The sequence below is a fragment of the Rhipicephalus microplus genome, unplaced genomic scaffold (assembly GCF_043290135.1).
Source record: "Rhipicephalus microplus isolate Deutch F79 unplaced genomic scaffold, USDA_Rmic scaffold_345, whole genome shotgun sequence".
NCBI lineage: Eukaryota > Metazoa > Arthropoda > Arachnida > Ixodida > Ixodidae > Rhipicephalus > Rhipicephalus microplus.
Genome location: NW_027464913.1, coordinates 92,501 through 105,000, shown reverse-complemented (window position 1 = coordinate 105,000; position 12,500 = coordinate 92,501). Strand labels below are relative to the sequence as shown.

At 62.1% G+C, this 12,500-nt stretch overlaps 1 non-coding gene across 1 annotated transcript; it reads right to left on the bottom strand.

Moving 5' to 3' along the window:
• Window positions 1–1,106: 1,106 nt before the first annotated feature.
• LOC142793909 (small subunit ribosomal RNA) lies at window positions 1,107–2,921 on the bottom strand. Its single transcript, XR_012891918.1, has one exon. It is a non-coding gene; the product is annotated as a small subunit ribosomal RNA (ribosomal RNA).
• Between the last annotated feature and the right edge of the window lie 9,579 nt (window positions 2,922–12,500).

Genomic DNA, 12,500 nt, shown 5'->3' with positions numbered 1-12,500 from the left:
GCGCCGTACTTGCGCGGCACTTCCCACGTCCACCGAAGTCGGTGCCAAGGACCACTTTCGGCGCCGGAGCCGCGTACGAGCCTACTCGAGGCGGAAGAACGAAGCCAGCAAGGGCCTGGCCGCAAGTGCGTTCAATTGTCGGGACGTCCAAGTCCCTCGTTCTTCCGTGCTTCCTCTTTCGGCAAGTCGTTGCGGCACCTTCCCAAAGCGCGCAGACCCGCTAATCGCGACGAGCGCGACGTGGCCGTGCCGCCTTTCCCTCGGCAGCAAGCAAAACGCCTGGCAACGTCGACGCTCCCCTAACCGCGATCTCGCACCGTGTTTCGTGTGGCGAATTCAAAAGCCGGCCGGCGCTGCTGCAACCATTACGGTCGGTACGCATACGCCGCGGAGGGCGGGACGGTCATCGGAGCGTGCGGTTCCTCCATCGAGTACTGCGCACCTCGGCCGTCGCATCGCCGTGCCATGACCGGCCGCGCGTCAACGCGAACCGGTGCCAGCGAGATCCCTCGCCTGCAAGAACCGACCGGCAGCCTCCGTCACCCGAGGACGCGGAGGCGCTTGCCGCGGACGGCGGGACGGTATGCACTGGTGCACAGCGGACCCGTCACATCGCCAGTTCCTTGACCGACCGCCGACGCTTGTGCCGTTCCTCTCGTACTTGGCAGTCGCCGCGCGATTGTCGGGTCTCGTTCTTGCACGCTCGAACGGTCGGGAGGGCACTCGGCTGGCGTTTCGGGAACGCGCAGCCTCGCCTTCTACCGACGTAACCACGACTCGCCGTTCGCGCTCCGCCGCTCCTGTTTACAGTACTAGGCGGTCCCGCAGCGGTCGGGTCGCGCATTTCGAGCGCTTCGAGCCACGGTGCAGTGGCGGGTCGAAAGCCGACCTATGAGTGCGTTGCGCCGTTTGTACCCGCGTCCGCCACCTGGCCGACCGTCCAAGGTCGCGGTGTTGGCGTCCGCTGGGCGCAACAATTTGTCACGGGGTGCCGCTCCACATTCAGGCAGCCCCGTGGGGAAAAGCCGACCCCGCGTCCAAACGGGGTCAGCGGCAGAAAGTGTCGGGCGCAGACGCAGCTGAGGCGCTCACCCTTCACAATCCGTTAATGATCCTTCCGCAGGTTCACCTACGGAAACCTTGTTACGACTTTTACTTCCTCTAAATGATCAAGTTTGGTCATCTTTCCAACAGACCGGCGCAACCGAAAGGCCGCGCCGGACATCGGTCCGAAGACCTCACTAAATCATTCAATCGGTAGTAGCGACGGGCGGTGTGTACAAAGGGCAGGGACGTAATCAACGCGAGCTTATGACTCGCGCTTACTGGGAATTCCTCGTTCAAGGGGAACAATTGCAAGCCCCTATCCCAATCACGAAAGAAGTTCCACGGGTTACCCAGTCTTTTCAGACAGGGATAAAGACACGCTGCTTCCTTCAGTGTAGCGCGCGTGCGGCCCCGGACATCTAAGGGCATCACAGACCTGTTATTGCTCTGTTTCGTGCGGCTAGGAGCCGCTTGTCCCTCTAAGAAGGTTGTAAGGTGCTGGGAACCCCGCACCTATTTAATAGGCTAGAGTCTCGTTCGTTATCGGAATTAACCAGACAAATCGCTCCACCAACTAAGAACGGCCATGCACCACCATCCACCGAATCAAGAAAGAGCTCTCAATCTGTCAATCCTCCCAGTGTCCGGGCCGGGTAAGTTTTCCCGTGTTGAGTCAAATTAAGCCGCAGGCTCCACTCCTGGTGGTGCCCTTCCGTCAATTCCTTTAAGTTTCAGCTTTGCAACCATACTTCCCCCGGAACCCAAATACTTTGGTTTCCCGGAAGCTGCCCGCCGAGTCATTTGAGTAACTCAGGCGGATCGCTGGTTGGCATCGTTTATGGTCAGAACTAGGGCGGTATCTGATCGCCTTCGAACCTCTGACTTTCGTTCTTGATCAATGAAAACATTCTTGGCAAATGCTTTCGCAGTAGTTCGTCTTGCGACGGTCCAAGAATTTCACCTCTAGCGCCGCAATACGAATGCCCCCGTCCGTCCCTCTTAATCATTACCTCGTATTCCAAAAACCAACAGAACAGAAACGAGGTCTTGTTCTATTATTCCATGCAAGTTTATTCAGGCGACTCGCCTGCGTTGAGCACTCTAATTTTTTCAAAGTAAAAGCACCGGCCATCTCGAGGCACACAATGAAGTGCACCAAGAAAGAACCGGCATGATGTTCAGTCCGAGCCGTCGCATCGGGTAGATGCACTACTCGTCTGGAACTGAGATCCAACTACGAGCTTTTTAACCGCAGCAGCTTTAGTATACGCTATTGGAGCTGGAATTACCGCGGCTGCTGGCACCAGACTTGCCCTCCAATTGATCCTCGTTAAAGGATTTAGAGTGTACTCATTTCAATTACGGGGCCTCAAAAGAGTCCCGTATTGTTATTTTTCGTCACTACCTCCCCGTGCCGGGAGTGGGTAATTTGCGCGCCTGCTGCCTTCCTTGGATGTGGTAGCCGTTTCTCAGGCTCCCTCTCCGGAATCGAACCCTGATTCTCCGTTACCCGTAACAACCATGGTAAGCAAGTAACCTACCATCGAAAGTTGATAAGGCAGACACTTGAAAGAAACGTCGCCGGCTCGTGGCCATGCGATCAGCACAAAGTTATCCAGAGTCACCACACAATACGGGCCGAAACCCGATCGATCTTGGTCTAATAAAAGCACCCGTTACCCAAAGGGCTCCAGGCTCACTGCATGTATTAGCTCTAGAATTGCCACAGTTATCCAAGTAGGAAGAAACGATCTAAGGAACCATAACTGATTTAATGAGCCATTCGCGGTTTCGCCTTATTTCGGCATGTACTTAGACATGCATGGCTTAATCTTTGAGACAAGCATATGATTACTGGCAGGATCAACCAGGTAATCGTTCGACTGCGCGTCCGTCCTCGCCTTCGGCGGGCCGGACGCAGTCTGTGTGCGGCGGAGGCCACCTTCAGGCGCCCCAACACGCTTATTTTGCACTCCGAGATGACGGCGTTCGAGCTCGCTACGGCACAACCTTCCCGAAAGACGAGTGGGAGCCGTGCGGCAAGAAGCACGTTCATGCTCGCTCTTTTTCGTTGCATCGACTCGGTCGCGCCGTGCGGGTTGCCCAAGCCCGCTGCACTGTCGGTGGACCGGCCGGAACTAGCAACGGAGCCGAGACTGCAAAGCCGCCAGACGACGGGTCACGCCCGCGTCTTCGGCGCTTTCGCATCTGAATCGCCCGAGGACGACACGGAACACACCTCGATATCGTGGTAAAACGGCACCGTCCGACAACCAGCCCCTAACGCATCAAGCGGATGAGGCTGCAGACGACTGCCGTGGATTCCCCTGGAGCAGACCCGAGGACACGCTTGACGAGGCCGAAGCCCGCCGCATATCAGACACCCGGTCGCTTTCGCGTACGCCGCTCACGAGAACCCCCACATAATAGCAGCGATAAGTACCCAGACCTCCTTGGGCACTAATACGAGCGTACTCGAGAAAATTTCACCGCGGGTGTGCCCCGAAACGTGTGGCACGTTGAGCGTGCCACAAGTCTACGTCGCTCTCAAACCCGCCGAGGTCGTAGAATTTGCGACCCTACTCACGAAATTCCCACCGAGGATACGGCCGCAAACGTACCGCACCTTGGGTAGGCCACGAGTTTGTGCAACACTACGCTGACGGCACAGCACCGAGGTCGTGCGCGCACGCACGGGAAAATTCCGCCGCGGTTTCTGCCGAAAACGTGAGGCACCACGACTCTCCGCAAGTTCGCGTCGACTGCGAAAGACCGAAGTCGTGAACGACGTGTCCGCTACTCGCCGCCGACACGCTGGACACCAAACGTACAACGACTCGACGGCGTCGTAGAGGCCCACGACGCGGTTTTCCTTAACGACGTCTCGGCGTGGCACCGACAGGTTAGAACGGCCGACCAACGTTCCCTGTCCGCCGTTCGGCTCAGTCGAAGGGCTCGGCGACTTCGGCAACGCTGCGAAGCCGCACGGTGACGCACGCCATGTCCCCATTTTTTTTTTTTTTTTCTTTCTGCGTCTGCCGGGGTGCCCCTATAATAGCAGCGATAAGCACCCAGACCGCCGTGGGTCGCTCGCCCCGGCTGACGTGGTTTTTCGTACTCCTGCGGCGGTCGCCGTCAAGCACGTCCAAATACGCTACTTTCGTGGGCGCATTCACGCTCTTTCGCTTCGCCGGAGTGCCAGCACTCACTCTGCCAAAAACGGCGAACATCCGAGCGGCGGTTCCCACTTTTGCGTCGGCGTCGCAAACCCCGCCCCGGCAGACGAGGTTTGCCGTACTCGTGCGACGGTGGCCGGCGGGCACGTCGAAAGACGCCGATATCGTGCGCGAATTGGCGCACCTTGGCTTCACCGGAGTGCCGCCACTGACTCCTCCAAAAACGGCGAAGATCCGAGCGGCGCTTCCCACTTTCGCATCGGCGTCCCGAACTCCGCCCCGGCTGACGCGGTTTACCGTACTCGTGCGACGGTCGCCGGCGAGCACGTGGAAAGACGCCGATATCGTGCCCGAATCGGCTCCGTTCGGCTTCGCCGGAGTGCCAGCACTGGCTCGGCGAAAGACGACGAACATCCGAGCGACGGTTCTCACTATTGCGTACGCGTCGCAAACCCCGCCCCGGCAGACGCACTTTGCCGTACTCGTGCGACGGTCGCCGGCGAGCACGTAGAAAGACGCCGATATCGTGCCGGAATCGGCCCCGTTTGGCTTCGCCGGAGTGCCAGCACTCACTCGGCCACAAACGGCGAACATCCGAGCGGCGGTTCCCACTTAGCCGTCGGCGTCCCGAACTCCGCCCCGGCAGACGCGGTTGCCGAGCTCGTGCGACTAGCGACCGCGAAGCCGTCTCGCGACGCCGCTTTCGTGCGCGGCTCCCACTGCGACCTGGGTCACCCGAGGTCGACGAGCAAGAAAGAATGTCGAAAAAAAATTTTTTTTTTTTTTGCGTCTGCCGGGGTGCCCCTATAATAGCAGCGATAAGCACCCAGACCGCCATGGGTCGCTCGCCCCGGCTGACGTGGTTTTTCGTTTTCCTGCGGTGGTCGTCGTCAAGCACGTCCAAACACGCCACTTTCGTGGGCGCATTCGCGCTCTTTCGCTTCGCCGGAGTGCCAGCACTCACTCTGCCAAAAACGGCGAACATCCTAGTGGCGGTTCCCACTTTTGCGTCGGCGTCGCCAACCCCGCCCCGGCATACGCGGTTTGCCGTACTCGTGCGGCGGTGGCCGGCGGGCACGTCGAAAGACACCGATATCGTGCGCGAGTCGATGCTTCTTGGTCTCGCAGGAGGGCCGCCACTCACTCCTGCAAAAACGGCGAAGATCCGAGCGGCGCTTCCCACTTTTTCGTCGGCATCGCAAACCTCGCCCCGGCAGACGCGCTTTGCCGTACTCGTGCGACGGTCGCCGGCGAGCACGTCGAAATACGCCGATATCGTGCCCGAATCGGCCCCGTTTCGCTTCGCCGGAGTGCCAGCACTCACTCGGCCAAAAACGGCGAACATCCGAGCAGCGGTACCCACTTAGCCGTCGGCATCCCGAACTCCGCGCCGGCTGACGCGGTTGCCGAGCTCGTGCGACTAGCGACCGCGAACGCGTCTCGCGACGCCGCTTTCGTGCGCGGCTCCCATTGCGACCTGGGTTACCCGAGCTCGACCAGCAAAAAAGAAGGTCGAAAAAAAATTTTTTTTTTCTGCGTCTGCCGGGGTGCCCCTATAATAGCAGCGATAAGCACCCAGACCGCCGTGGGTCGCTCGCCCCGGCTGACGTGGTTTTTCGTACTCCTGCAGCGGTCGCCGTCAAGCACGTCCAAATACGCCACTTTCGTGGGCGCTTTCGCGCTCTTTCGCGTCGCCGGTGTGCCAGCACTCACTCTGCCAAAAACGGCGAACATCCTAGTGGCGGTTCCCACTTTTGCGTCGGCGTCGCCAACCCCGCCCCGGCATACGCGGTTTGCCGTACTCGTGCGGCGGTGGCCGGCGGGCACGTCGAAAGACACCGATATCGTGCGCGAGTCGATGCTTCTTGGTCTCGCAGGAGGGCCGCCACTCACTCCTGCAAAAACGGCGAAGATCCGAGCGGCGCTTCCCACTTTTTCGTCGGCATCGCAAACCTCGCCCCGGCAGACGCGCTTTGCCGTACTCGTGCGACGGTCGCCGGCGAGCACGTCGAAATACGCCGATATCGTGCCCGAATCGGCCCCGTTTCGCTTCGCCGGAGTGCCAGCACTCACTCGGCCAAAAACGGCGAACATCCGAGCAGCGGTACCCACTTAGCCGTCGGCATCCCGAACTCCGCGCCGGCTGACGCGGTTGCCGAGCTCGTGCGACTAGCGACCGCGAACGCGTCTCGCGACGCCGCTTTCGTGCGCGGCTCCCATTGCGACCTGGGTTACCCGAGCTCGACCAGCAAAAAAGAAGGTCGAAAAAAAATTTTTTTTTTCTGCGTCTGCCGGGGTGCCCCTATAATAGCAGCGATAAGCACCCAGACCGCCGTGGGTCGCTCGCCCCGGCTGACGTGGTTTTTCGTACTCCTGCAGCGGTCGCCGTCAAGCACGTCCAAATACGCCACTTTCGTGGGCGCTTTCGCGCTCTTTCGCGTCGCCGGTGTGCCAGCACTCACTCTGCCAAAAACGGCCAACATCCGAGCGGCGGTTCCCACTTTTGCGTCGGCGTCGTAAACCCCGCCCCGGCAGACGCGGTTTGCCCTACTCGTTCGACGGTCGCCGGCGAGCGCGTCGAAAGACGCCGATATCGTGCGCTAATTGGCGCTCCTTGGCTTCTCCGGAGTGCCGCCACTCACTCCTCCAAAAACGGCGAAGATCCGAGCGGCGTTCTCCACTTTCGCATCGGCGTCCCGAACTCCGCCCGGGCTGACGCGGTTTACCGTACTCGTGCGACGGTCGCCGCCGGGCACGTCGAAAGACGCCGATATCGTGCCGTAATCGGCCCCGTTTGGCTTCGCCCGAGTGCCAGCACTCACTCGGCCAAAAACGGCGAACATCCGAGCAGCGTTTCCCACTTTCGCATCGGCGTCCCGAAGCCCGCCCCGGCAGACGCGGTTTGCCCTACTCGAGCGACGGTCGCCGGCGATCACGTCGAAAGGCGCCGAATTCGTGCACGAATCGATGCTTCTTGGTCTCGCAGGAGGGCCGCCACTCACTCCTGCAAAAACGGCGAAGATCCGAGTTGCGCTTCCCACTTTTTCGTCGGCGTCCCGAACTACGCCCCGGCTGACGCGGTTTACCGTACTCGTGCGACGGTCGCCGGCGGGCACTTCAAAATACGCCGATTTCGTGGGCGCATTCACGCTGTTTCGCTTCCCCGGAGTGCCAACACTCACTCTGCCGAAAGCGGCGATCATCCGAGCGGCGGTTCCCACTTTTGCGTCGGCTTCGCAAACGGCGCCCCGGCAGACGCGCTCGTGCGACGTACTCGTGCGACGGTCGCCGGCGAGCACGTCGAAAGACGCCGATATCGTGCTCGAATCGACCCCGTTTCGCTTCGCCGGAGTGCTGCCAGTCACGGCGCAGAGAACGGCGAACAAGTGTTTTTTTTTTTTTTCCCTAGAATTTGTGTTATAGAAGGCACATTTGATATCGGACGATAATTTTCAACTTTATCACGCGCACCGATTTTCGTGTAGAGGTTTGCAAGTTTATGGGAATTTCTCCACTTGGAATAATGCGATTTAGTAGTACTACGAGAACTTCATGGATGTACTCAAGGGTACGGGGCAAGTCAGTTACGTCAACACCTGCAGATTTTTTACACTTCAAACTGAAAATTGTTGGTTGTGAGTCCTCGTGTGATATTAAAGGCCGATTCGCTAACACATAGAACAAAGAAAGAAAGGAAGAAAAAACGCCCGCGCTCGCTCAAGAAACCTGGGTTCGCAACAAGTGGCAACAACAAGCAACCGAGCGAGTGCGCCAAAACCCGTGGCGGCCGAACAAACGCGAAGTCCCAACCGCGTCAGCCGGGGCGGCACGGGACAGGAAAAATCACTTCAGCCGGGGCGGCGGGGCACCGAATAAACCTCGTCACCTCGTCGCAGGATAAAAGAGGAAACAAAAAGTCTAAACAGCGTCTGCTGGAGCGAATGCGTAATAAAACAACAACAACAACAAAAAAAAAACACCCGCGCTCAAGAAGTCTGCAATCCTCACAAAAGGCGACTGTGACCGAGCAGCGTCAGCCGGGGCCGTGCGGAAACGGAAAAACCGCGACTACCGGGGCGTCGAGGCACCGAAAAATCCACTTCAGCCGCGGCGAAAAAAAAAACAAAAAGAAAGACGGAGGGGGGGGGGGGAACCACGTCTGCCGGGGCGAAGGAAAAAAAAAACGCGTCTGCCGGGGCGAGCCCGGGTGCGGCACCACCGGGAAAACTGTGGCAAACAGACATGGCGATCGAGTGAGTGGGCCGCCAGCCAGGCTCAGCCAAAAAGTGCAAAGTCCGAACTGCGTCAGCCGGGGCGGCAAAAACCGCGTCAGCCGGGGCGGCGCAAAAAACCGCGTCTGCCGGGGCGGCACGAAACCGCGTCAGCCGGGGCGGGGCGAAAACTGCGTCAGCCGGGGCGAAAAGAAAAAAAAAAAACGCGTCTGCCGGGGCAAGCCCGGGTGCGGCACCACCGGGAAAACTGTGGCAAACAGACATGGCGATCGAGTGAGTGGGCCGCCAGCCAGGCACAGCCGAAAAGTGCAAAGTCCGAACCGTGTCAGCCGGGGCGACGCAAAAACCGCGTCAGCCGGGGCGGCGCGAAAACCGCGTCAGCCGGGGCGGCACGAAACCGCGTCAGCCGGGGCGGCGCGAAAACTGCGTCAGCCGGGGCGGCGCGAAAACCTCGTCAGCCGGGGCGAGCGAAAAGGGGGGGGGGGAACCACGTCTGCCGGGGCGAAAGAAAAAAAAACGCGTCTGCCGGGGCGAGCCCGGGTGCGGCACCACCGGGAAGACTGTGGCAAACAGACATGGCGATCGAGTGAGTGGGCCGCCAGCCAGGCTCAGCCCAAAAAGTGCCAAGTCCGAACTGCGTCAGCCGGGGCGGCAAAAACCGCGTCAGCCGGGGCGGCGCGAAAACCGCGTCTGCCGGGGCGGCGCGAAAACTGCGTCTGCCGGGGCGAGCCCGGGTGCGGCACCACCGGGAAAACTGTGGCAAACAGACATGGCGATCGAGTGAGTGGGCCGCCAGCCAGGCACAGCCGAAAAGTGCTAAGTCCGAACTGCGTCTGCCGGGGCGGCACGAAACCGCGTCAGCCGGGGCGGCGCGAAAACCGCGTCTGCCGGGGCGGCACGAAACCGCGTCAGCCGGGGCGGCGCGAAAACTGCGTCAGCCGGGGCGAGCCCGGGTGCGGCACCACCGGGAAAACTGTGGCAAACAGACATGGCGATCGAGTGAGTGGGCCGCCAGCCAGGCACAGCCGAAAAGTGCTAAGTCCGAACTGCGTCTGCCGGGGCGGCACGAAACCGCGTCAGCCGGGGCGGCGCGAAAACCGCGTCTGCCGGGGCAGCACGAAACCGCGTCAGCCGGGGCGGCGCGAAAACTGCGTCAGCCGGGGCGAGCCCGGGTGCGGCACCACCGGGAAAACTGTGGCAAACAGACATGGCGATCGAGTGAGTGGGCCGCCAGCCAGGCACAGCCGAAAAGTGCTAAGTCCGAACTGCGTCAGCCGGGGCGGCAAAAACCGCGTCAGCCGGGGCGGCGCAAAAAACCGCGTCTGCCGGGGCGGCACGAAACCGCGTCAGCCGGGGCGGCGCGAAAACTGCGTCAGCCGGGGCGAAAGAAAAAAAAAAAACGCGTCTGCCGGGGCGAGCCCGGGTGCGGCACCACCGGGAAAACTGTGGCAAACAGACATGGCGATCGAGTGAGTGGGCCGCCAGCCAGGCACAGCCGAAAAGTGCTAAGTCCGAACTGCGTCTGCCGGGGCGGCACGAAACCGCGTCAGCCGGGGCGGCGCGAAAACCGCGTCTGCCGGGGCGGCACGAAACCGCGTCAGCCGGGGCGGCGCGAAAACTGCGTCAGCCGGGGCGAGCCCGGGTGCGGCACCACCGGGAAAACTGTGGCAAACAGACATGGCGATCGAGTGAGTGGGCCGCCAGCCAGGCACAGCCGAAAAGTGCTAAGTCCGAACTGCGTCTGCCGGGGCGGCACGAAACCGCGTCAGCCGGGGCGGCGCGAAAACCGCGTCTGCCGGGGCGGCACGAAACCGCGTCAGCCGGGGCGGCGCGAAAACTGCGTCAGCCGGGGCGAGCCCGGGTGCGGCACCACCGGGAAAACTGTGGCAAACAGACATGGCGATCGAGTGAGTGGGCCGCCAGCCAGGCACAGCCGAAAAGTGCAAAGTCCGAACCGTGTCAGCCGGGGCGACGCAAAAACCGCGTCAGCCGGGGCGGCGCGAAAACCGCGTCAGCCGGGGCGGCACGAAACCGCGTCAGCCGGGGCGGCGCGAAAACTGCGTCAGCCGGGGCGGCGCGAAAACCTCGTCAGCCGGGGCGAGCGAAAAGGGGGGGGGGGAACCACGTCTGCCGGGGCGAAAGAAAAAAAAAACGCGTCTGCCGGGGCGAGCCCGGGTGCGGCACCACCGGGAAGACTGTGGCAAACAGACATGGCGATCGAGTGAGTGGGCCGCCAGCCAGGCTCAGCCCAAAAAGTGCCAAGTCCGAACTGCGTCAGCCGGGGCGGCAAAAACCGCGTCAGCCGGGGCGGCGCGAAAACCGCGTCTGCCGGGGCGGCGCGAAAACTGCGTCAGCCGGGGCGAGCCCGGGTGCGGCACCACCGGGAAAACTGTGGCTAACAGACATGGCGATCGAGTGAGTGGGCCACCAGCCAGGCTCAGCCAAAAAGTGCCAAGTCCGAACTGCGTCAGCCGGGGCGGCAAAAACCGCGTCAGCCGGGGCGGTGCAAAAAAACCGCGTCTGCCGGGGCGGCACGAAACCGCGTCAGCCGGGGCGGCGCGAAAACTGCGTCAGCCGGGGCGAAAGAAAAAAAAAAACGCGTCTGCCGGGGCGAGCCCGGGTGCGGCACCACCGGGAAAACTGTGGCAAACAGACATGGCGATCGAGTGAGTGGGCCGCCAGCCAGGCACAGCCGAAAAGTGCTAAGTCCGAACTGCGTCTGCCGGGGCGGCACGAAACCGCGTCAGCCGGGGCGGCGCGAAAACCGCGTCTGCCGGGGCGGCACGAAACCGCGTCAGCCGGGGCGGCGCGAAAACTGCGTCAGCCGGGGCGAGCCCGGGTGCGGCACCACCGGGAAAACTGTGGCAAACAGACATGGCGATCGAGTGAGTGGGCCGCCAGCCAGGCACAGCCGAAAAGTGCTAAGTCCGAACTGCGTCTGCCGGGGCGGCACGAAACCGCGTCAGCCGGGGCGGCGCGAAAACCGCGTCTGCCGGGGCGGCACGAAACCGCGTCAGCCGGGGCGGCGCGAAAACTGCGTCAGCCGGGGCGAGCCCGGGTGCGGCACCACCGGGAAAACTGTGGCAAACAGACATGGCGATCGAGTGAGTGGGCCGCCAGCCAGGCACAGCCGAAAAGTGCTAAGTCCGAACTGCGTCAGCCGGGGCGGCAAAAACCGCGTCAGCCGGGGCGGCGCAAAAAACCGCGTCTGCCGGGGCGGCACGAAACCGCGTCAGCCGGGGCGGCGCGAAAACTGCGTCAGCCGGGGCGAAAGAAAAAAAAAAAACGCGTCTGCCGGGGCGAGCCCGGGTGCGGCACCACCGGGAAAACTGTGGCAAACAGACATGGCGATCGAGTGAGTGGGCCGCCAGCCAGGCACAGCCGAAAAGTGCTAAGTCCGAACTGCGTCTGCCGGGGCGGCACGAAACCGCGTCAGCCGGGGCGGCGCGAAAACCGCGTCTGCCGGGGCGGCACGAAACCGCGTCAGCCGGGGCGGCGCGAAAACTGCGTCAGCCGGGGCGAGCCCGGGTGCGGCACCACCGGGAAAACTGTGGCAAACAGACATGGCGATTGAGTGAGTGGGCCGCCAGCCAGGCACAGCCGAAAAGTGCTAAGTCCGAACTGCGTCTGCCGGGGCGGCACGAAACCGCGTCAGCCGGGGCGGCGCGAAAACCGCGTCTGCCGGGGCGGCACGAAACCGCGTCAGCCGGGGCGGCGCGAAAACTGCGTCAGCCGGGGCGAGCCCGGGTGCGGCACCACCGGGAAAACTGTGGCAAACAGACATGGCGATCGAGTGAGTGGGCCGCCAGCCAGGCACAGCCGAAAAGTGCTAAGTCCGAACTGCGTCTGCCGGGGCGGCACGAAACCGCGTCAGCCGGGGCGGCGCGAAAACCGCGTCTGCCGGGGCGGCACGAAACCGCGTCAGCCGGGGCGGCGCGAAAACTGCGTCAGCCGGGGCGAGCCCGGGTGCGGCACCACCGGGAAAACTGTGGCAAACAGACATGGCGATCGAGTGAGTGGGCCGCCAGCCAGGCACAGCCGAAAA